The sequence below is a fragment of the Silurus aristotelis genome, assembly GCF_946808225.1.
Source record: "Silurus aristotelis genome assembly, chromosome: 6".
NCBI lineage: Eukaryota > Metazoa > Chordata > Actinopteri > Siluriformes > Siluridae > Silurus > Silurus aristotelis.
The window spans coordinates 20,596,470-20,623,367 of record NC_139579.1 but is presented as its reverse complement, the minus strand read 5'-3'; the positions used below and the strand labels follow the sequence as shown (position 1 = coordinate 20,623,367).

At 38.1% G+C, this 26,898-nt stretch overlaps 1 protein-coding gene across 4 annotated transcripts in view; it reads right to left on the bottom strand.

Moving 5' to 3' along the window:
• Window positions 1-26,898, bottom strand: part of npas3 (neuronal PAS domain protein 3) — a 231,625-nt gene that overhangs the window by 179,338 nt on the left and 25,389 nt on the right. The window lies entirely within an intron of this gene.

Here is a 26,898-nt window from a genome sequence, read left to right as displayed (position 1 = left end):
GAGCAGCTTTTATTAGCATGCTGTATTACTGCTGGATTGCATAGAGGAACTTGCCAGGCTGATTTATGCTGCCTTTTATCAATGTCATCAGAGCAGGGTGACTGACATTTACAGGTAAATCTCTCCATGTCTACCGCAATAATATAACCTGTAGCTACAGAGCTCGTTCCCCTGAGGCCACAGTGCCCAATGCCCTTTGCCCACCATCAATCTACCACCTGCATGCCTGGCAGCCGCTTTCCACTCTCAGCACTGTATTGTATACTGAATGGATACATGCTAAATCTAATGCCATAAAGATACAGTATAAGACTGTACTGTTTCTTCATGCAGTATTATTGAAATCCACCAACATGAACTGTGAATTTTATTTTAACATGGGGTAAAAAAGACAAAATGTATTAATTACTCAGAAAAACATTATTATACACTGAGCAAAAATGCATTTGTTCTAAATTGTGGTGGCAAATATTTTATGCAAATGTTCAGCATAAACCCTGCTTTTGATTGCATTTACATTTCCGATTACTATTGCTTGAATTGACGACTATATTCCCTGGGATAACCTTTTCTATCTCTTCCATCTCAAATTATTCTTATCTAAGGGAAAGCTACAGAGTGAAACCTGCATACTATCTATTGTGCAGTAAATTTATAAACAGTTAATTTATCACAAATATCTGTACTTACATTTTCAAAACAGGTCAAATGTTTATTGGTGAAATTTCAATATATTTCAATATACTGTTTAACCCATCAACATATTTCATGTAATTTCCTGGCTCTCACACACCACAGATGTAGACTAGTTTATGAAGCTAACAATGAGCAGTCAGAAGACAACAAGAAGTTTGGGGTTTACGTGGATGAGACAGAAGGAGTCAGTGATGTAAACATGACTGAGAACAGACACATTCCTGATCATCATCTTTTCTCTGCTTGTGTTCTATATGGTGGATGTTCAGCCTGGATACATTTATTAGGTAACACAATTTGAAACTAGTTTTGTATTAATATATTAATTAGGGCTGTCAAAATTAACGAGTTAATACTTGCAAATTAATTTTAACGGCATTAATTTTTATTAACGCACATATTTCAGTTTGACCATTTTTATTAAAAATATAAATACATATAAAAAAAAGAGCGAAATTAAACACAATTGCACAATGCACACAATTAACCCTCTGGGGACAGACAAACGTCCCGGGGCGTTAGGTGGAATTTTTTCCAGACATAGTAAATATATCAATAGAAAGTTCGAAATGTCTATTTTAAGTTAACAAACATTCTCTGATTATGTAATCCGTATGAAAGTTATAAGAGGTACAGTTTCTCCGGTATCACCTCATCAACCGTCCGTGTGGAAACATAGCAAAGGTTCCATTTGGTGTCCTGATGATTTACGTAATTTAAAACACCACAATTACTTTAAAACATTTACAAGAACATTTTGTCTTCATGCTCTATGTTGAGTTTAATTTCAATAATAAAAAACATAAATTTGCAAAAAGCATCCATATTTGCCCATTCTTATGTTGATTAGAGTATTAAAAACTTGAAAAGTATTATTTAAGGTACATTCAGAACAGATAAAACTGTTCGCGATTAAATATTTGAATCGATTGACAGCCCTAAAATTAATATAAAGTGACGTCCTGTTACCAGCGTGAAACTAAAACAGGTAGTAGTAATGGCTACTTTTTACTTAATTATATGTCAATGCCCAAACTTCCTTACTTTAACTTGAGTAAAAAAGTATAGTCGGTACTTCAACTTCTACCAGTCTTTCAAAACATGAGTATCTGTACTTCTGCTTAAGTGAAGGATGTGTGTATTTTTGCCACCTCTGGCTGCCATTGACATTTGCCAGACATGTGACTTCGAACACTATCAGTCTGTAATCAAAAAAGAAATTCAAAGTTAACAACTGAAAATTATAAGTAAAAAAAAGCAAAAAAATATGTAAGCTCATAATTATCAATTCCAAACATTATGCGTGCTTCCAGTTTTAACTGAGTTACACATTGGCAGGTTAAATTTACTTTCACTTAAGTATCATTTCACAGGACTCCCAGGATGTCCATGTCTCAGCCAGGCACTGAATGTAGACTTTGATTTGACCAGAATTTGATAACAGCTATTTATAAGTGTAATCATTACAGCACTTTATGTTTCAGCTGCCTATCACAGCTGCTGTAATGACACACATGGCTGAAAACTTAACTACTGTGCATATAATACTATATATTAGGCAACTGTAACCTTGTAAAAGTATTATATCTTTGAATAAACTGTGTCTGTCCATAATTGTAATATTGCATAAGATAAACATCTTACAGTTGGAGCACACTTTACATTAGTAGAGAGCACTGTAAGAATGATCTGTTCTAATAATAAAATAATTAAAAAAAAAACAGTGAAAAGTGCACTATTTTCTAACGAATAGAATAAAGATAGTTCTTTGTGGTGGACTTGAAGATTTCACAGTTTACAGCACAATAGCCAATATTATGTGATATGCCTTGAAAGTGTCTAATAGGAGTCAAGATTTTGAGGCTGTGATTGACTTTTATGTAGTTTAACAGCTTTACTTATTTTATACACTCTCTCACACACACACACAAACACACACACACACACACACACACACACACACACACACACACACACACACACACACAAACAAACAAACACGCAAACACACACACAAACCACAGAGTTCAGGATCAAAAGCTCTTTAGACGCTTAAGAGTCGCACATCATTCACATTTAGCCGTGTGTGTTTGTTTGTGTTTGTTTGTGTTTGTGTGTGTGTGTGTGTGTGTGTGTGTGTGTGTGTGTGTGTGTGTGTGTGTGTGTGTGTGTGTGTGTGTGTGTATGTGTGTGTGTGTGTTTATGAGCAAGGGCACTTTTGCTAAGCCGATGAATTATTAAGCATACTCTGCGGCACCACATCAAACCTGCACGCTGAGAGATTCACTGCACCACAGTGACAGAGTGTCAGAAGACCTGTCCAAAGTGTCCACACACACTCACACATACACACAACTGTTTAGCCTACTATCCTTATAAGGACCTTCCACTGGTATAATTATTAAAGCAGCTAATTAAACCTATATGTAAACTTACCCTTACTGTCAGTATCCCCGTCCCTTATAAAAAAAAATCCCACTACCTATTTTGACTATTTTTTTCTTGTGAGGACCAGCCACAGTCCCCAAAAAGTCAAAGCTATCAAATATTTCTGTCTTTAATTTTTTTGTACCTCAAAAAGCTAAATGAATAAAAAAAAACACTAAATGAATAAAGTTTTGTAGGCACATGACCATGAGCTTTTTGACCATCACATTACACGTTCTGTCCCCATTTGCTGTTATAATAATCTTCTTTCTTCTGTGAAGTTGGGTAACTAAATTGTAGATTGTGCTTGTGGAGATTTGTGCTCATGCAGCCACAGGGGCATTAGTTAAGTCAGGTACTGATGTAGGGTTAGGAGGCCTGTGGTGCAGAGAACATTCCAGTTCATCCCAAAAGTATTTGATTGAGGTCAGAGCTCTAAAGCAGGCCGCTCAAGATCTTCTACTACAACCGATGTACACCATATCTGCATGGCACTGGCTTTGTGCACAGGGGGCACTGTCATGCTAAAACAGGTAAAAATGTAATGCTACCACATCTAAAGACATATTGAGTAAGAACCACACGTGGATAGAAAAGTCAGAGGTCACAAGGCTTTTGTCCATACAGTGTATTAACGTAGAACACAATAAAAAAACAATCATTTGATCTCCATCTGTAAAAGCTCAATGTGTTGTGTTTTTCTGTTTACCACAGCTTTAAAGCGTGATATTAGAGTAACTGTAGACTTTTACTTTTAACTGTTTGTCAACCAAAACCAGTCTGGCAATTCTCACTTGCCTTCTTTAATCAACAGGGAATTTCCCCCCCAATGATCCATTTTCACCACTGGAGGGTTTTTCACCCCATTAAGTGTAAACCATTGTAATAAAAAAAATCCCAGGAGATTAGCAATTTCTGAAATATTCAAACAAGCCTGTCTGACACCAAAGACCATGCCATGGTTAAGGAGATAAATTTTTTTCCCCCTTTCCTGCTATTTGACCTGTATCTGCATGATTGTATGCATTGTGCTACTGCTGCACGCTTGGCTGATTAGATAATTGCACGAATGAGTAGGTGTGCATGTGTCACTTAGAAAAAGTGGCCAGTGAGTGTGTTTAATACTTAAGTGGAAACTATGATTGTTATTAGCTTCAACGGTCAAAGACAAATAAACAGAGATTTAGGGCAAAAATAAAAAATCAAGCACAAAGAGACATTCACTAAGCTACTGGGTTTGTGTGTCACCTCTCCGTTATTGCATAGTGTGACTCCAGCATGCTGTCAGCATTGAGAGGCACAAATCTGCAGTGCTGTTTCTCCTTTTAGCAGCAAGCAGTCAAATCCCAGGCCTGTGTTTCAGTTCCCATTAGGTGAATGACACTCACGCATATGTTTTGCTGATAGTGCCAGAGGAGAAATGTGAACGATTCATGCTTGGTGTGCACGCCTGTGTGTGTGTGTGCATGCGTGTGTGTGTGTATGTCATCTCTCAGCTCTCTGCATATGTGGGCGTGCAGTGATAAAGCACGAGCCTCAGTTGGCCTCTAGATTGACTTTCTGCTGTAGGCTATACAGAAGAATATCTCAGATGTTACAAAATTGAAGTTCCTGTGACCCCGAGTGAACCCTCCGCTTGTTCAGATGTACAGCTCGAGCACTGAGTCATCAGATATAATATGAGTGCTAAAAAATACAAATATGGTGCACGTTCTCGATTCATGAATGATGCACGTAGACGCAGTTGATGCAGTTGTTCAACAGTACAGAACCAACTCTACAAAGAAACAGTTAAATGATTAAAGCAAAAGTTTGTGGACACCATAAATTAACATCCATACTTGTTTGCTGAATATCCAATATGAAAACAGTGGTATTAATATAAACCTACTCTCACCATACCATCCAACCCAACTCTCCACCACACCTTCCACACCCCTGTTGTCTATAACTCTTTGGCCAAAACTCTAAAAGGTAACTAAGTAAACACAAATAAAATAATTGTCTAAATTGTAAAAAATTGGTTGTTTAATTTTTGTTATTTGAAAAGATCGTACTTACTTCTAAGTTATACTATCAGTATATATGAAAGGGTAAGATGAAATCATTTTTCCTTCTATTTTTGTAATGTGTGTGGGGACCGCACCCACACACACACACACACACACACACACACACACACACACACACACACACACACACACACACACACACACACTTCGCAGGGTTAGTCCGAACCTACTGACTGGATTTGTTACTAATATGAATAGATCTGGAAAAATCACAATCACTTGTTATATTGCTGCTGAGATTGCAGCTCTGTGTTCTGCACCTATAATAAAAATTAATAGTCATGGCAGGATTATAAAATAACTAATGGCACAGTTTTAGAGAGAGAGAGAGAGAGAGAGAGAGAGAGAGAGAGAGAGAGAGAGAGAGAGAGAGAGAGAGAGAGAGAGAGAGAGAGAGAGAGAGAGAGAGAGAGAGAGCGTGAGAAAGAGGGCCAATATGTTGGGATGCAGTGTTGTGTCACCTGTAGCCTGTTTGACCTTCATTTCTCTCCAATCAGCTTGTTTACCCAGCATGAAAACCACTCTTTTACTAAAGTGGAGTAAATTACCAGCACCATAATGATACAAAAAAAAGCAGGCTGATGCAAAATGTCCTTCAGTCCATCTAACCCACTGCTAGACACACTGCTTCTGGTCAGGGATGCAGGGAAAAAGGTGGTGCATAATTTCACTAAGAATTCTACATCAGATTTATGCAGACATGACAATAAACTAACCTGTACCTATAGCTGAGTGATGACGTAAAAGGGGGGCACAGTATAATTTTTGTGAATTTAGAAGATATAACTATAGAAAATGAATGAAATGCAGCATTGCGCTATAATCACAAGAAAAGCACTCAACTAATTATTATTATTTTTAATTGATGCATAAAAAATGGCAAGTAAGTAATTATTATTTTTTTTAAGACCAGTGTGTTGTTACAAGTGCACAACAGATTTGCTTTCATTTGTAGTTTGCTTTTATTTACATTTATGCTTCTTACTTTAAATCAAAGCGGTCGATAAGTTAAAAAATAACGGTCTTAAATCCCAGATTCAGAAGGAAGTGAGTAGAGAACCAGCTGGTGCAGAAGCAGAACAGCTCATGACTGATGGAGATTGTTATAATGCATGCCAAACAAAACTCAATGTCCTTGTTGCTCTGGCAATTCACAATGTCAATTATTTAAAGACTTGTTGTGTCAGGAGACAGTTGCTATGCCAGATGAGAACATCAACATTGAGGTATCGGACAATATTTCTTTCTTCGCAAAATGAATTACACAATGAGTCAACAAAGACCAGAAGGACAACGTGTCCAGAGGTCAATTTACTAAGTGAAGTGAAGTAATAATAGACAGCGTTTGTTCCAAGCTATGCTTGTGTATAGCAAATGTTTATAGCATACCAATGAAAAACCAAGCCAAGAATAATATCGTATGCATAACAACATGCAACTTTCTGCTGCTGAGCTTAATACTAGCAAGAACATACACATACTGAAAAAGCTGAACACTGAGGCTCAGAAAAGAAAAAATATGTGTAAATAAAATGATTAGCGATAATGCATAAACCTGTTAATTGACTCATTGTGAAGTTTAAGTCTGTTAAGGGTGCAAAACTTTTGCTGTTCCTTGTTATATATTTACTTATTTCTGGTACAAATTGTCAGCAAGAGCCAGGTCAAAATATGCTGTAAACCATGACCTCACGATAAAAGGTTTGAGTGACTATTAAAGCCCATTTCGAAAAAAAGACTAGCAAAGAATCCCTTTAGATAGCAGCACTTTGTGAACACCCGCAATAACAGGGGGTCTCGAGGAGTTACAGTATATAATTCATATAAACAACTATTTAATGTAACATTTCAATTATTCATCATACCCTCTACCTTAGAGAGCTTAAATCCTAAAGAAGAAAAAAACAAATCTGACTTAAAGTATCTTTAAACACAGTGTCAAATGCTTTCACTTCATAGCTTTTATTTTAAAACAAATCACTAAGGTGGTCACCCACAATCCTTAAAGCAAGATCCACCAATAAGACACAGCTGCTGTAACCATGGTAACGGTAATCACAGGGCACACTGGTGTCTCTCGCTTTCTTTCTCTCATATATGACAAGCTTGTTTAGGGCTGAGGAGAGTACACGCAGGGGGAAATCACTTCATATCACTTCTGCGTAGTGTGGCGCAGTATATATGAGTGATGGACTATAGGAGCTGTTTTACAGGACTGCCAACTAGAACGGGCCGGTTAGCTCATTTGTGACCTTAGGTTAGCTAATATTGCAGCAGGTTAGTGGTAGCTAGCACTCTGTAAAAATGTGGTATGAAGAAGCATGAAGTGAAAATTCACACCACATTGTGCTACATGTTGCTGCTATAATGAATTTGTCAGAGGAAAACAACTGAAAATTAACAAAAATAAAACGATTAAGGAAAATCCACTACACAAAACTACAATACATACTGTAACTAAAAACACATAAATACATATGAAATGCTTAGTGAAGAAATTTGAAATGATGTCACAGAGTTGTAAAATACAATAAGGACCCTATTATACGCCGACAAATTTATCCTGCAGCTGGTCAGTTTATTTCAATGCTTCTAATTCTTTATTTAATACTTCCTTTAGAGCAAAACTCATACAATTATGTCCCTCTGTGAGAAGAGGGATGGCAGCATTTTCCCTTTAAAGTGCTGCCCTTTAATATCTGCCAACTGATAAAAGAGAGCTTACTGTTAGTTGGTATTTTGCAAATTAGAAAGAAAATGTGTGCAAGTACACACTATTCAGCTCTATTTATTAACAGATTAACAGATTCCAACCCTGTTCCAGATTCCTACCCCCATCCAAAAACACAAATTAATGTTTTATTTTCTCACATAATTCAACTAATCAGCTGATTAACAGCTAAGTGAATATATCGGTGCTGTCGATATTGCGGTTCCTATTAACGCTTGTATAGACATTTTTTTATTTCTTCCTGATGACATTCTGCATGTTTACTAATTCCTCTTTCTTTCCTGTAGAAATGTTCACACCACAGGCAGTGCTGTTCAATTAAGCCCCAGGCTATTGGTATGTGTGTAAGTGTGTGTGTGTATATATGTGTGTATGTGTATGTGTGTGTACAGTAGCTCTGTCTCCTCACATTCGCCATGATGTCTACAGCCCTCGCTGTCATATTTGATTTGCTGCACGATGCACCACAGGCATGTGGATCTGTGACACTGCCACTCATAGCAGGAGAGAAAAGAGATAGAGAGCGAGAAAATGAAAAATTGCCACAGACTTCACAGACTTTTATCTTTGAAATAACTTCCAAGAAGTCGCTACAGTCGCTGACATTGTGCTGGTGTTCGGCATCCTATTAATGGCCGCAAAAGAATAGTAATTATGCTCTATTAGTTTAGAAAAGCAGTGAAAGTAATTGATATGCTGGAGCCTAGCCAGATGCTTCCTACACCAATTAGAACATAATCTTCTAAAGCTTTGTGTGAATATTTGAGGGCAAACATCTCACACCATTTGCATTAAAGGTCATTTCACCGCTATTGATTAGAACAGCAGGTGAGCCTCTCGATCCACATAAAAATACAACACTTGCCAATGCATTCCTAATATTATCAATGTATTTATTCATTACTGTATTTGTGCATGTCAGTCAGGTGAAGTGAGATACTTTTTTTTCCATCCAACACATCAGTCAATGTTGTTTATATTTATGCATATATGTTTGTGCCCCCCAAATAACTGTCACTGCATTTAAACATAAGAAACATGAGGAACGCAGGGTTAAAATGACAAAAAAACTTTTTTTTTAATGAGCCAGCTGGATGCAATCATACACTCAGTGGACATTTCATCACCTACTATATAGGTCACTTTGTAGATGTTCAATTAGTGATGTAGCCCATCTGTTGCGATGGTTAATTTTTCAAGCCCATAATTGGAAAGGGACCACCATAAAACCATACCTGACCGAATTGGTTGGTGGATGCTGCTTGGTACCTGGTATAAAAAGCAGTCCTGGTATCAGGATCACCACTTGTGAAACACTATTGAACTGTACACCACAGAATTGTACTGTGTACTAGTCAGACTGTTGACTAGTACACAGTACAACTGACTAGTACACACTACAATTTAATCCGTTTAAAGAATTACTACACCTTTTAGCAAAAAAGTTTCCACACAGCGCATCTGTCGATCACTGATCTTTTAAAACAGAGCGTTAAAACCCTATTCAGAGGAGATTTATATTTACACCGGAACCAGGAGTATTTCCATCATTTGCATGGTTGTATTTCAATATGTTTTTCTCCTCCCCCCTCCTCCTCTGAGAAATGTACAGACCAAATTACCTACTGGTTTTGACCAGCTGCAGTCATTTTATCATTTTGGTCCCATCCAAATACATTCACTGATCATTTTGCAGGCAGATGGTGCCTCTTATATAAAAAAAATAAAAAATAAAAAAAACAGTTATTTTTTTTTATTCACCTAACATGTGTATCCACTTCCAGAGTCAGAAAATATGCAGAGAATGCTTTAGAGGAGTCTCAGACAACTTGATACGAGTTGGATGACTTTATGTACATCTCCACCCAGGACAATAAAATCATTCAGATGAGCTCTGATTAAAGGTACTATTATAACGTAAGCTTCAGGTATAAAGCCACTCAATTCTTGCATTTACCAAAACACATTTTCGTTTCCAGCAATACATCTTGGCTCGCAGACAAAACAACCTGGCAGAAACTCGTCTCTCGCACATTAATTTGATCACCATTAGAGTTTTATCATGTGAAAAAAAAAGTTCTTACAGACATCATGCAGTGAAACTAATCTTATCCAGATTTTAAGAACGTTTCAGAGAAAGCTTGTTACAGTAAAGCAAAAGCAACTATTTTTTCGGCAAAATTCTGCCTTGCCCTAAATTGCCCTGACAAAAGAGAACACTGAAAATTTACACCATTATCCCCAGACTAAAATATTTAAGCTTCGATAAAAAAGATACAATAGATACAATGTCCATGTCCTGTTTATTTCGCAATGTATCTCACTGTTGTTAAGCCGTTTTAATAAATTAGTTTAAGATTTTGTCACTGATAAAATTTTTATATCTTTTTTTTTTATCATCTATTAACACTGTATGGACAAAAGTTTGTGGACAAGTCAAGTCAAGTCAAGTCAAGTTTATTTCTATAGCGCTTTTCACAACAGACATGTCTCAAAGCAGTTTTACAGAATTTAAAAGTTATGGTGAACGATATGTATTTATCCTCATGAGCAAGTCATGGCGACTGTGGCAAGGAAAAACTCCCTTAGATGTTATGAGGAAGAAACCATGAGAGGAACCAGACTCAAAAGGGGAACCCATCCTCATTTGGGTGACATCAAGATTGTGATTATAGTCTTTAAACAATACAGAACACTAGAGTGTGAGAACTAACATGAGTACTGGAATGTTTTTGTGTAATGTCCTTTCTACAGTCTTATACAGTCATTTGAGATTATGGAACCAGGAGCTACTCAGCAACTCATAAAATATCTCAACATCTGCGTTCATCATAGATCCAACTCAAGCATCTCCATGCCAGAGCCTTTAAACACTCAAAGAGGTTCAATGTCCAATGGACAACTAACAATAAGATTCATATGTAACAGACATGTTTACATTTAGTCCCCATTTGGTGTTATAATAACCTCCATTGCACTGGGAAAATACCGGGAAATTTTTAGATTTTAGACTGTGCTTGTGGAGATTTGTGGTCATTCAGCCACATATGTGTTAGGAAATTCAGGTAGTGATGTAGGGTGAGGAGGCCTGGGGTAAAGGCAGTTCCCAATTCATCCCAAAGGTGTTCAATATGGTTGAGCTCAGAACTCAAGATCTTCCATCCCAGCCCAAGTGAATTATATCTTCATGGCACGTGTATTGTGCACAGGATCATTGTCATCCTTGAACAGGTTGGGGTCTACTAGTTTAAGTGAATTGACAATTTAATTATACCTTATCAAAACTTGAGGATAGGGTGTAGGGTATATCTATCATCCAAGTAAACAAATACCATTAAAAAAAAATCTCACAGAAATCTTTTTTTCTCCACTTCATTTGATTAGCTAATATACAGCTCCCAGTGATCGATTACTCTTGATTCATTTTCATTTATGACTAAATATGATCTTATTTGTTTAAATCTTATTTCGTCTTTAGATAGATTCAGGAGAAAGGCTTCAGAAGTCGCTGCTATTTAATTAACACAACACTGAGATCATCCTCAGTCTCAGGAGATAGAGCAGAGTCGATCTTAAGCTAGATTTTTATCCTTATAGGAGGAAAACCTCTGGCGTATAGGTCAGCACTACACTGATTTCAACCTCGAGATATTAAATGCCTTTTATAAGGCAGTTAAACCATTTGCATATGCAAATGGAACACAGGAGAGCGGTGTGAAACAGCAGCGCTGACAACAAATAATTTCAATTTTACATGTAATTGCAGGTTTCTGATAATACTCGATCTGGCTCAGCAGAATACCAGGAGCCTCGAGGTCTCGGAACAAGTCTCCCTGCTCATTTGTTGACAACCTTTTAATAAAACATGCCACCTCGAATTCTTCTGAGACCTACAATTTCCATGCCACGATTTGCATGGCTGGTAGCTATAATTCTAAAAATATGACAGGCGAGAGCTGCGGTATCCACAAGGTCTGCCTTTCACCTTAATTGTGGATCATGGTGGTGAGGAAGAGAAGAGGATTAAGAGGGAGGGAAGAAGGCAATGGCCCTAGGCAAAAAAAAAAGTATGAGCAAACATGGTGGAGCCGCAAAGCTAGAAGTCGCTTTGAAGATTTGTGTAACCTTTTTTATAACTTGTGTCAAAACAATACCCTGGACCGAGAGACTTTTCTTAGCGCTTTGCATTTGTAATAAGAGTTTCAAATCTGTCTTTAAAACTCATCATCTAGAAACACATATGCACACGCACGCACGCACGCGCACGCACACACACACACACACACACACACACACACACACACACACACACACACACACACACACTTGGGTTCTTGGGGCTGTTAACAAACCTCTGCATGTTTGATCTTTGACACCTCAAATCACATTTTAAGAGCTAAACGGTGCAGCTGTGATTAATTAGCAAGCGTGCGCTAGCTGAAGCCGCTGGTGAAGAAAACTCAGATGCTTGGCAAGAGCTACCTGCCCTCTGGTGTAGGGTGGAGTGAAGATCTGATGGTACCCTGCCACCACACCTGTGTATGTGTGTGTGTGCTGCATGTGTGTGCGTGAGTGTCTGGAGCTTAGAAGTAAGCCCGGTAGTTTTCAGATAACAGGCAGACAGGCAGCGGGTTGGTAATATTTCAAAAGATTAAATTTGCATAAAGGATGGATAAATATTCAATTCTAAAGCTTTGTTCGAATGTTCACTTTTAAGATATTCACCACCACAGAAGTTTAAAATGATCAAATACCTCAGAATTCTGATGTGATGTAAATGTTTCTCCACATAGCAGAGCCCTTTACGGTTCAATTTGTACTCGGTGTTACATGTAATTTCAAGGAAATTTTAGCCACATCAAATCCTTGTTTAATAATTTAACAACCCGTCTATGGGAAATGCTCATATACTTAACAATTTGGTTTGAATTCTACAGGCACTCCACCTTTACATTGTCGATATTAAAGACAACAGCAAAACTTTATCTGTTACACACTGCCTCTAAATACACATACAGTGATTTAGTTGCAAATAATCACGAGTTAACTCATGATCATGCAATTAATCGCAATTAAATATACTGAACTGAACTTTGCATGTTTCTGGTTGGATTTGGACTCGGATCTGTCTGCCAGTTTGTTTTCATTGAACTACTCCCTGCATTCACATCTGTCTCTACTCACCTGCTGTGACTTCACCAATGAACAGTCTTTTTTTTTTTTAACAGGAATTTTACGCAGGCTTAATGTTTTTAATTTAAAATACTTCAAATATTAATAGCAGCCAAAAAATATATGAAAATATATATTTTTAAATAATCCTTCATAACATAAATCTGAGTTTTAAGAAGTCAATTATATAATTCCACATACCTTGTCATATCTAATATCACCTTCTTATGTTCTTATGAAATTAACCAGAAAAAATTAAATTCTGTCTTTCTTAAGAAAAGAAAACCAAAGAATTACATTTTCAGATACTCTGATAAAATATGACTTTAAAAACAAAAGAAAATTATATTTATCACTAAACTTAAAGTGTTTTAGCTCTTTTCATTTTTCATTACAAATCTGAATAAATAAAGTATGACAAACAACACGTATGCACTTAAAGCTAATTTGCTATGTGATACATGATAGAAAAGATTATTTTTGTATAAATTAAGTAAAAATTTAAATGAACTGATGTTAGAACTCACAAACTTCTGATCAGAACTCCAACATCTTAACCATTGAGCTACCACGTCCCATATATTGTTCTACAAGTGTATATGGTTCTAGTGCACCTTTTTTGGTTTATATGCTTAGTATTTATTTAGACCATAAGATGCACATCACTGACTGGGTGTGTTACAATTAAAGTTTACATTTATGACATTCGGCGGATGCACTTAAGGGTAATAAGGGCCTTGATCAGGGGCACAACAGGGGCTGATCTTGTGATCAGAAGTCCAGAATTACCACTAAAGCACTATGATGACATTCCTAGCAAGAACCATCTTCTCCTACTAAAACAGCACATGATATTCAGCATTTTCAGTGGAGCCTTTAGCAGTGCTGGAACCGTCCGCTTGAACTCCTTCGCTATGCAAAAGAGCCATTTTACAGTTTGAGTCATATAAAATGCTCTCTGCATGCTGTGCTTTTATAATGGCAGTTAATCTGGGTGCTGGAAGCAAAAAAAAAAGTAAGAGCCGGAAGCAGGGCAAAGTCTCTCTGAGAGCTACATCATCCTCCTTTATCCTCTTTTCACAGTGGGGAACATCCCAATCTTCTATCATGAGAAACATGGTACAATATCCATCATGCCTTCCACCTACCAAGTAACATCAGGACACGTTTAACTTTATTGACACAGATTTCGCACTGACCTTCTGTACATACACTTTACTATTAATAGAGCAAAAATATGGAATATCTGCTCTATAATACAATAACATATTCCCTTAGACTTTAGTCCTAAACCTAGAATTAACAATGTTTTGTGATCAGAGCTCAGTAAGTGCTCAAAAGCCAACACATGAAATTGTATAGGAAGCCGAATCAAAATAAAGTGCTTTTTTACTCTAGCTTCAGGTTTAAATAAGGTTCAGTGGGTGACAATATGCTTTCTTACCGTGCTGCAGTTTTACTCTGGAACACAACAGCCACGCCGATGCAGTAACAATTCTTTCATATCATTACAACAACCACGCGCACACTCTCTAAGGAGCGTATTTTAATTATCATAAAGCAAATGAAGAGTAAGCCATAAAGAGCACAGCACTGGTGCGTGTGGGTGTTTGTGTTTTCGTGGTCCTTGGTGCAGTAGGATAACTGGAGAAGAGTGCCGCTGTGTTCGAAATAAACACTTTATCAAGAGGCATGGCTAAGTGCTGCTGCGATATTCAATAAAATCAACTTTCATTCTTAGTAATAAACAAGTTTGCACCGCTGAAACCCTTTTCACAAACGCATGTGATTAGATTTCATTTACAGACTTCTCACTGAGGCAGGAAAGTTGGTTTGAGGGATTCCATCATAAGTTTTGCCTTTTTTTCCCTTTTTGTGTATGTGTGGGTTTTTTTCTGGGGTTTTCAGCTTTCACTTGTCCCAAAAAATCATCTGGAAAAACAAACTGGCAATGGTAAATTGCCCCTAGGAATAAATGTGTGTGTGTGTGTGTGTGTGTGTGTGTGTGTGTGTGTGTGTGTGTGTGTGTGTGTGTGTGTGTGTGTGTGTGTGTATGGTGCCCTGTGATGGACTGTTGTTCAATCCAGGGTATATTCCACATAGGCATCGAATTCACTGTGATCTGACCAGAATGAAGCAGTTTGTGTGAATTACTAGCAAGCAATCCTTGTTCATGGATATTTTAGTGATATACCCGCTTAGAACAAATATATTTACTGGGAAATATGTGCAGACTTTTTTATATGCACTGTATATACCGTAGGAATGTCAGAGTTTTATAATATTTTGTACAAACCGGTTTCTGTCCTACACACACGAGGCAGATATCTCACTCTGCAGGCCATTACAGCTCCCTATTCCCTCTCACACTGAGACACTATATATGAAGACACTAATTCATATTTATGGTCCAAATAGAGTCTACCCTGTCAGCTTGCACTCAGACAATTCAAGGCTCTCCTGCTGTACCTGAACAGAGAAGTCGACTTAGCTGTGAAGTGACAGGAAGGCCACCCAGCCACCAGAGACCTATGCATTTCCAAAGTTATTCAAAAAGGTTTGTGCACTCGATAAATTGTCGCCAAAGTGTCTATTTCTGCTGGACTCTGCGAATGGCCGATGTGCGTACACCAAAAATAAACCATTTAACATGTTCACAAAGGGGCCCGCTGCTTTTCTTTACCTTTCTTTCAAGGTTTTCTCCCTTTTCGTTCTTTAATTTAGTGAAGATTTTTAATATGTTTTTAAATAAAGTCAAACTTAATATTCAACCAGCGCTTATCACTGTTTCTTTGCAAAGCAGGCCATAAATATTAATGAGCGGTTTCGTGCAGACCTGAAAGAGACGGCTGTGCATAGTCTTTCTCCTGTAAGAAAAGAGGGGGTTTAAGGGGTGGGGGGGTAGTTATCACAAATAAAAACCCCTGGGTAATTTTTCACAGAAATAATTGCCCTGCATGTGGTAAATGGTGTTATTTTCTGGTATTTAAAACTTTGGCTGGGCTCCCTGTGTAATGATTTGCTGGCTGTGGTTAGCTCTGGCGTGCAGACAGACGAAAGCATGGCAGGCACCGTGGCAGACGGGGCAGACGTTAGGCTAACAGCATGCGCTCATCTGGAATCAGTGTGAGGAGGTGATGGCATCTGCGCCAGCATGGGTGCTCCCCTGAGAAGAAGGCATACGAGGTGGCCAGACACCGGGAGGTGGAGGAAAACTAAAAACAGCTTTATCAGGGATGGAAGCACTCAATCTATTGATCACTTATTAATCTTACATGCAGAAGACAGACAGGCAGCAACTATTTATCGATTCAAACCCTTCAGGCAATGGATTTTTTCTGGGCATAGTATTTTGCAAAAAGAAAAAAAATAATAATTCTGAGGTCAGAACCAATAATAAACTATGCTTATCAGAGCATGGAGAGAAAATTCCATCGCTGTATCGAACACCATGGTTTGTTAATACTCCAAATGTGGAGTTTGCACTGAGAAGAGCGGCATCAGTGTGAAAAAGATGCTCTGAGAGAGCGAGTGTTTGAGAACAAATGGGTGCAGAATCTCTCAGTCAGGTGGCGAGACTGATGCCAGGGCCAGAATCATTACAGCATTTGTCAGCAGTGCCGTTCTTGCTTGGATGGCGTACAAAACATGCAGTCTGGATCATGCAGTGATGGCCAGTTTGGCTGAAGGCCCTGCTGAACACCAGGCAGCATAGGAAAGAGAGAGAGAGAGAGAGAGAGAGAGAGAGAGAGAGAGAGAAAGAGAGAGAAAGCAAAAGAGAGAGGGAGGAAGAGAATCTGTGACCTTCACTGAATGTCACAATAAAACACTGAGTGAATGAATCTGTGAGGATTGAGAGCGAGAGAGAGAGAGAGAGAGAGAGAGCGAGAGAGAGAGAGAGAGAGAGAGAGAGAGAGGGAGAGCGAGAGAGAGGCTAGTAAGAGAACAGCGGACAAGCGTTTAATAACGCAGACGCTCAGGCCAGGGCCTTCTACTATTTTTTTTCATCGGGCTCAAATTAAAGTAATGGGATTCAAAGCGCAATTAGTCTGAAAGTATTAAAAATTTCGTTCCGTCGGTCCTCCAATCTGTACGTTGGGTCGAACCGCCAGTTTGCTCTTGATTGAAGATGGAGATCTCGAGTCACGCCATGCCACTTATGTTGAGCAAATACAGAATCGGCGTACAAAACCTTTCCAAACTTTGGAAATCGGATGATTAGAACATGTTTGCCTGGAGAGGTCTCTCGCCACAGCTTTATCACGCTGACCCTGCTGATTTTCATTAGAGATATCAATAGAAATGTTGGTTGGAAATGAAAAGTCCAAGTGGCTGGCACTGGCTGCGACTTTAATTTCCTGTTGGTTTGGATTTTTTTTTTTTTTTTTTTCCAAGGGAGAAAACAAGAGTGTTTATAGGTAAGCATACATACTGTTATTAGGTGAGACAACCACAGGCAAGACGGATGAGGTGGACACTGTTCTGGCCAGCGTGTGTCAATCAGCTGCATCAGCCTCATCCTATTCCTTCAGCATGGGTTTACGATGAAGCTGGCACATTGGATCAACAGCTGATTTGGTTTATTCAGTCTTTACCTGCTTTTAGTCGGTAATAGACACTTCTGCTAAATGGACATCTGTATATGCTTAATGTAAGCTGTGAATTATTGACATATAAATTCCTTCGGCATTCTTTTATTAAATATGTCATTACAAGTGCAACAGATTAAGATGGCACAGACAGATTCACTGGCAGAGAAGAAGGCTTAACTACTGAAGTCCCGAAATTGCTACAAAAAAATCCTTCCTTCAACATTTAATCACATCTCAGGATTCTTTTTTACAATTTTATAATACTCTGCATCCATTTTGATTGATCTAAGATGTTTTAAGTAAAGAAAAGGGAAAGAATATGAAAAATAGCCCCTCATTATGACAGCCAAATTGTACTTCAGGTCAGAAAATGGACAGGTGTATTCAACTGTCTGTGGTGAGGAAGCGAGCAGTAAATTTAAAAACGCACCACAATGGACATGCTAATTAGCAGCGGCGCAATGGAATCCTGGCTAGCATGTTAAACCTGCTACATGACAGTATAATTTGACTCCTTAAAAGGATTATGCAAATTAGAGCTCATCACAGCACAAGAAGACTGAGAAAGGTGACAGATAATTTATCCATAATACACCTTCCGTGGGTATCTGGAGGCAGTATGGCAGCTGGGCCGCAGTCTCTTGCATAGCTGGCGTAGCTAAAAGCGTGTTTAACTCTTCTTCGATGCACTCTCCTGCACCTCCGAACGCTGATTTATTTCGTTTAGATTTGGTTGCCAATCAAAAGTCGTTTTATTCATTAATTATGTGCACAGCCTGAGCATGACCATGTGTGTCTCTGTATATATCATCAGCATCAAAATGAATATAGTACACATAAAGGAAACCTCTCTGTGGTTACAGAATCAGAGAGTCGCTAGTTAGGAGAGATTCATCTGCAAGTGATTGTTTCAACTTTGAATTCACTGTGATAAACACTAATGTAGAAGGAAAAGCAGGCCAAGTTGGAAACGTTCTCAATGGCGAAACGGAGAAGCAGAAACACACAGCACATGCAGTTGGGTGCTTCTGGTGTTCCTCCTCCCTGCTGCCTTTACCTCCCATTTTAACACACTCATTAAGATTTATATAATTTGTAACAAGTCAGTCAAATCTATACTAAGAAAAAGGCAAGTTATGGTTAGAGGCAGGGAAGTAAATTGTTCCATTTTTGCAGGTAATCTAAATGCAAACTAGAAGCAACTTATCATGAGAATGGATTTTCCACCATCTGGTCAAATAACAGGGGATTTGTCTAGTGGCAAGCAAAGAAAGGAATGATGGGAGAAAGATTAGCAAGCGAGTCCTACAGTTGGCTAAAATGTATTTTGTGCAAACAAGAACAGATGATGCCTTAACAATTACACCTGTCAAAAACTCAAGAAAGCAATCCATCTCTCCACGGCTCAGCTGAAAAAACGGCCTACTTCATAGTAAAATGATTTTTTTTTTTAAACAATTGCTAGCAAACATTTTGATACATGACAAGCTGGGGAGTTAAATTTCACTTTCGCGCCTAACCAAACTGAACTCGGGTTCTGCCATTCAGTGATAAGTGCAACGAATGCAAAAGCATGGCGGCAGAGGAACGTGGCGGGAGATAGGAGGCGCTGTGTGGGCCTTTTTTTATAAAGCTATTGTGACAGGGTAACAAAGCACGCAGTTTACTGGCCTTGGATGTGGTTTCAGGATCAAAGCCAAGCGGCTTAGCTCGCGCCTCTGTGGAACTAACGGCCTCTTGGCCTTATGAAAGCACTTCTTTATGTGAGATTTCAGTCCCTACTAAACACAATCGCAAGGAGGGACTGTGAACTGTTTATCTTGTCCATCTTTGTTTGAAGAAACGAAAAGATTCTCCCAATATTAAATGGCAAATGTAAGAAAACGATGGAACATCTGCGATTTTTAATTCATTCCTGGCGGGGTTTTTTGGTTTTTAACTAATTGGGCTGCAGTTTCACAAAATAAGCCTAACTTATTACTAATTAATAACTAATAAGCCTAATAATTAAATTATTATTAAACTAATAATTTAATAAATAATAAATAAAAAAATTAATTTACTTCCAGTTGTACTCATAATAAATAAATAAACCCACTTATATTATATTGAATCTGCCAGAAATTATATGGATTGCATACGATAAGACAGATTTCTGAGAATGTGGTTTGAAGAAGAGCTATGTTATAGTGTACTGCAAAAAATAAAAATAAATAAATAAATAATATAAAATATATATATATATATACTCGAATGCATAGGGTCATATTTAACAGATATATATTCCATAACAGAAAATGTATTTCCTTTCATTACAGAGCACATAATTTTTATTTAGTAATGAAAAGTTTATACACTATATGGACAGAGTTTTCATAAAAAATAGCTGCACTCCCACTGGTACTGCTTTCTGTAGCTGTTCACCTCAGGTTTAAAACAAACCTCTGACCCAACCTCTAAACACATATCTCACTCCACACTGCACCATGTTCCCTCCAACCCTCAACCACTGTTTGACTGGTCCCACCATCTCTCAGGGTACAAGAAAGAAATGCTTTAAGACTTTCCTCTGTTCTCTAGCACATAGGTAGTGAAACAAATTTAAAACTTGATGTTCGAACAGTCCCACATCAGTCTTTGAACAACGTCTAAAGACCTACGTCTTAAATTAAAACTTTTCACAAAAAAAAATGTAAAATGTAAAAAGGTTTTAAAATGTAATGAATGCTGACTGCACCCCAGGCCATCAGTGCCTGACTTTACTAAAAAGCCTTGTTGTTGAATGAGCAAATCTCCACTAGTACACTCCAAAATCTAGTGGAAAATTTTTGCAAAAGAGTGGCGGTTGTTCAAAAGCACACATGAATCTTATGGTCCACAAACTTAAATTAGTACTTTTCACAAACAAATATAAAAATGTACATGAAAAAATATTTTTTTTTAAAATAGGAATTTTAGTCTGGAGGTATTCTTAGTCTTTGTGCTAATAAACCAGCATCAGAATGTATTTTTCCAGAAGAGACTTAAAAGCACATTTGTAAATCACTCTGGATGAGAGTCATGATCAGCCAAATGCCATAAATGTAAAGGTAAATGATGGGAAATCATAATCTACAGCCATAATCCTGACACCTACTACTTCCTAATCTGTCATAATGTTTTTGAAAACTTTAATGATGAAATTTTGGATCTCTCATTATATACATAGCCAGTAATAAATATGTCAATCACCAGTCTGTCTCTAAAAAAAAAAAAAGCACTGCATGCCTTTCTTTTTTTAAACTGTATCATATCAAATGTAATACTGGACAAAGCTAATGCATGCAAAATGGTGAACATTGATGAAAAGTCAGTATCAAAGTGCTCCAAACCTGGTGTACAAACTGTCTTGTCTGAGTAAAACATAAGATTTCAATATTTTGTTGATAATTTATATAAAAGAGAAAAGAACTCTACACATTTACAAGTGGATTCTATAAATAAATCATGGGTCTAGCTTCTGAAGGGGTTCCATTCTGACTATTTTCTGAAAAGATTATATATATATATATATATATATGGGAACACTTTCTATTAACCAGTGCAACTCAAGTCATGTGTTCGTTTGTCACATTAATGGTTTCACATTATTCAGTACGCAGTGTCTAGTTTTTCATATTATATTGACTTTGCTCATTCTAAAGTGTTTGCATTGTATTGTTAATGTGTAATTGTGTTCTCATATTATTATTTTTTTTTCTTCCTCATTACATGGCAGATATTTTTCCAATTATATAATAAGGCTGAGAAAGTTGAGAAAGACCAGAATAACTAAGAAAAGGATAAGGTGGAGTCGCTTCTGTGTAATCTTTTAACCCTATGAGGTATGCAGCTGGTGACCCAAAGTCCTATTTACCCTACAATTTACATACTTACATACTTAAATGCATGCCCCACACCAAACCACACCAATTTTACAGTATGCACAGCAAGAGCAGCCAGTCACTACTGCTTATTTACAGGCTCAGTGCACAAGAGTGCCGTGTGAACCCGACTGCCGATGATCAATAATAAAAGGCATTTGTCCTTTCATGTGATGTATAATTATAACCCGAGCCAAGGTGAATGGCTCTCTCAGAACATAAGGCAGGGGAGCTGTTCCACATCAGCACCGGCTTGTTTTATTCCCAGGCCCCACTGTTCAGACCAATTGCGTTTTGGCGTGAGAGCAGCAATCAGGGTCAGTGCGCAGGTCTCAAGCAAAGATATAGCGTTATCGATTTCACGGCAGTGGAGGGGGTGTGCGGCAGCTCGGAGCACTGCAGGGCCCTCTGCCTTCCTCCAATCAGAAAGCCAGGGGTCAGGGGTTGAGGGTCAAGCCTGTTTCACACCCGTCATGATGAATTGGACTTTGTTGGATTTGATCGCATGATACTCTGCATTTGAGAGGCAGGCCGCAGGGAGGCAATACACAACAGGTAAACATGCCTCCCCACTGCGGCTGGGCAAGAAAACAATCACAACTCTCTATTTAGACTCTACAGCTCTGTCAGAAAATCAGGCTTGTGAAACAAACAGCTTTTACCTACTTCTGCAAACACTGCCTTTAAATACAGATGTAAAGATAATGCATATGAATATTTATGAAGATAATGAATATGTTCTTTTATTTTGTGTTGCTGTGTCTTAAATGTGTAACTTCTTAAGAAAAGGTTCTCTGTGTTCAAAAATAAAATATGACATGGTTTTTCACTAACCCCATCATGTTAGTCAATCACTTTTAACATTTGTAAAAAAAAAATTATAAATAATGTTTTGTACTTAAAGTCTCAGGGCTAATGTGCGTAGGGTTGAATTTAAAAGCAATGCAAGTGAATGCTTGAAGACAGAATTGTACAATAAGGCTGGAAGCTACATGCATAATAATATAATTAATAATCATATAATAATATAATCTGTAAATATGGCCTAAAGTAATGGTTTATATTAATTATTTAAAATCAACACAGGATAGCATACTCTTAAGGAAGCATTAAAAACGTTTAGGATTTAATAGAGGAATGTGACTGTCCTTGTTACTTGGTGAAGTAGAGATTGGCACTATGGCAAACAGACAGACAGACAGACAGACAGACAGACAGACAGACAGACAGACAGACAGACAGACAGACAGACAGACAGACAGACAGACAGACAGACAGACAGACAGACAGATAGATAAATAGATAGATAAAATCAAACCATTACAGATTTAAAAATATACTACATGGACAAAATTACTCGGATGTGCTACAATTAGATTTTCCGTTCACCTGAACTAGGAGACCCAAATCTGTTCCATCATGACAATGCCCCTGTGCACAAAGTGAGCTCCTTAAAGATCTAGTGTACTGGTTGGAGTGGAAGAGTTTGAGTGGCCTACTACAACTCTGACCTCAATCCTACTGAAAACCTTTGGGATGAACTGGAATGCTGACTGCACTCTGGACCATCAGTACCTGACTTGGAACATTTTTGCAGAAGAGTGGAAGTTATTATAACAGCAAATAAGGACAAAGAGTTAAATGGGATGTTCAAAAAGCACACATGAATCTTATAGTCAGGTGTCCACAAACTTTTTTGTGGAGAGTATTTGTTCAGCATTTAAGATGTTGAGGTTTTCGTAAGATGTTGAGATTTTTGTTGAGAGTGACTAGGATGGACAGGGTTAGAAATTAGTTTATTAGAGGGACAGCGCATGTAGGACGTTTTGGAGACAAGGTGAGGGAGGCAAGATTGAGATGGTTTGGACATGTGCAGAGGAGGGACATGGGGTATATCGGTAGGAGAATGCTGAGGATGGAGCCACCAGAAAGGAGGAAAAGAGGAAGGCCAAGGAGGCGGTTTATGGATGTGGTGAGGGAAGACATGCAGGTAGTTGGTGTGAAAGAGGCAGATGTAGAGAACAGGGGGGAATGGAGATGGATGATCCGCTGTGGCGACCCCTAATGGGAGATCCCGAAAGAAGAAGAAGATTTGTTCAGCATTTAGAAAAGATAGAAAAATGTTTCACAATGAAAAGGAAAAAAAATTAAGAATATGATACAAAAATAGTTTGTAATTTCCAGATTTCCAGTAACAAAAGACTAATAAGATAAAAGAGAAAGAGATGGCACACATGATGGTAATACCTCCTGGAATACTCTACTTTAAAATGTAATACATTAGGTGTCTAAAAAAATAAGAAATACACATTTTCTGTCTATTAAATAATGAACTACAGTACATTCCTGAAAATGTGTTGCTAACATGTGCCAGTCACTCTAGAGTCCACACTTCACCATTTACCTCAAAACTAATACGATTATTTATAATATTATACAAGCTTGCACAGTTATAGAAATTCCCAAAAATACCAGGATCATTATCACTCCATGGGTGAATAGAGAATAAGCCCAGACCTCTTATTTTGAACAATGGACTTAAATCTCACTCAGGAGTTGCCCTTTCTATATAGCCAAAATTGTATATGCTAAGAGGCAGCTGTGTAGTAAATCAGCATTTGGCTGCACATTTTAGTGTATTAACTTTATGCACTGCTTTACTTTTCACTAAAAACAAGACAAATGGGTATCAATGGACCACTGAGCACAGACAAGCTAGACTAGATAATGTATATATCTTTGCTATACAGTGAAGTAAATTATGTGGGGTTTTTTTTATTTTTTATTATTAGCTGCTTCTCATTTCTATTTCTTACAAAAAAAAAAGCTCTGAAACACTTTGCTCTAAAATGTTTGGACATAAATCATAATTGTGTAGCTTGTGAAATGTGCCGCTTTTCTTGCAAAAGCACATATTTAAGGTAGCTGAAGTGAGGTAAATGTGTTAAAGGGTGCTTGGAGAGTTTTGCAGATGAGTGCACTTTGGCACCAAGCAGTGGGTAAAGTGCCCAAAGGCGAGTAAGAAAACAGCCTTCCAGGAGCAACCTTCCAGAAAGAAACAAATGAACAATGCTCCAGCCAGCGGATCCTGTCGCACTCAGAAAAAAAGAGAGAGAAAAAACGTTGGACCTGGGACTGCTATAGCAACGCGTGATACAACACAGTGGTGTTTTATTCCCTCATCTCTCCAGCTCTCTGACACTATCATAGGCTCATGCTAACAACCTGAGAAGAGCCAAATCTACTGAATGTACAAGTTAATTAATGCTAAGCTAAGCTAATGCACATGCTAAGGTGGCTATAAATATGCAGATACAACCTGGCAGCTTTGGTTGTTCACATCAAGAATTGGAAAGGGGGAAGGGGAACAGTTTCAGGAAGGGGCATTAGATCTTACTCTAGGATGGTTATTGTTTTTGCATATTTATTTTACAACCTCCTGGGATTTCCATGCACAGCAGTCTATAAGAAGGACACTGCCAAACATCTAGTAAGCAGCAAAAATTCCTTGTTGATGACAAGTCAAAGAAGAATGCACAAAGCCAAACCTAGAAGAATTCAAATAACCAGTCTTACAACCGCTGCGCTACAAAAGCAGATCACACCAGGTTCCACTTACAAAAAAACAAACAAAAACAAATTGGACACTAACCGAAACTGGATCAAAATAATTGTCTGGTGTTTTATTTGTATTTATATTATTCCCATTTAAGGTGGGGTGATAGATAGATAGATAGATAGATAGATAGATAGATAGATAGATAGATAGATAGATAGATAGATAGATAGATAGATAGATAGATAGATAGATAGATGGATGGATGGATGGATGGATGGATGGATGGATGGATGGATGGATGGATGGATGGATAGATAGATAGATAGATAGATAGATAGATAGATAGATAGATAGATAGATAGATAGATAGATAGATAGATAGATAGATAGATAGATAGATAGACAGACAGACAGACAGACAGATTTAATTGAAAATCACAGTGAAGTTTTTTTAACTGTAAAATATCCAGACTCACTGTATGTGTGTGTGCGCAGCTTTTTACAGTCCACTAGTGGAGCTCTTATACAGGAGAGAAGAAATCGCTTTTCTTTCATGAAAGGCAGACCAAACTCCCCCAGCCAAATGCACAAAGCTTATATCCTTCTAAAGCTCTCTGGGAAAGAATCAGAGAAATGCATCATGGTGCCAGCCAATGAGCATCCAGCATCACACAAGGGCATTTTCTTGTTGCTACCTTTTTTTCCCCTAAGCAAATGGGTTGTGGAACACCACTTACTGCAAAGCCGAGATGGATGAAAAGATAAAAATGTGTATGCAAAGGAAATATACAGCTGGCTCATGATCTAACCAGTGACCTTTTTTTTTTTTTATATAGCTGCAGCTGCAAGTGGTCTCTAACTGCAATGAATCCCCAGGTCCACTGCACAGATTCACTTTACTCGTCACCAATCGCTGAGGTCTGCTTGTACAAATGAACACACACTGCTCATAGGTAATTTATAGTCAGCCATGGGAGCTCCAATATTGAGCCCCAGGCCCCCAAGCCTGAGATATGCAGTGCAGCATGAGCTCCAATTGCAGAGGAGGTCAGAGAAGGGAGGAAGGGACACGTGGGAGAGGAATAGAGGGAAAGGAAGGTCATGCTTCATCAGGCTGCACCTCACAGAGGCCACGCATTTGCTAGCCAGTCTGGACATCGGGGAAATACGCTGTCAGTCCTCACTATCAGTCTAATCATTGCTGATTCCTTGGTGGAGAAAAAGAATGTAAATCAGCATAGCATCCTGCATGTTGGTTTTACCGACCTCTTAAACCGACAGCATTTTGTACATTTTCTTCACACAATTACTTCCTTCACGCAACTAAAATGAAAACACAAGCTACCTTCTTGCTTCAAGTAGACTTCATACAAACACCGAGTATATTAGTTGTTTCAAGCTGAGGATAGAGATCAATTCTTGGGCAGAAACGTGTACACAGAAGCTCGAAATGAATCATGTGATTATTTCCAATCTAGCAACGTTTTTAATCTTAATCCATGAGCTCATCTAAGTTGGATATCTTTAATGGATGTGTCAAGCTTGCTTTCTATCAAGCTTGCTTTCTATACTCTATATAATTACTCGCTTTTTAAAAAAAAATGCAATCTTTTCTACAAAACTGTACATCACTGCATTCATGCTGCAGGTTTCCAGGCTGTGCTGCGGCTGCTCTCCCACTGGTCTTGCACTGTTCTCTGAGTGTAGGAGGAAGGCTCGCACTGTTGTTAACCTCTTATCAAACAGT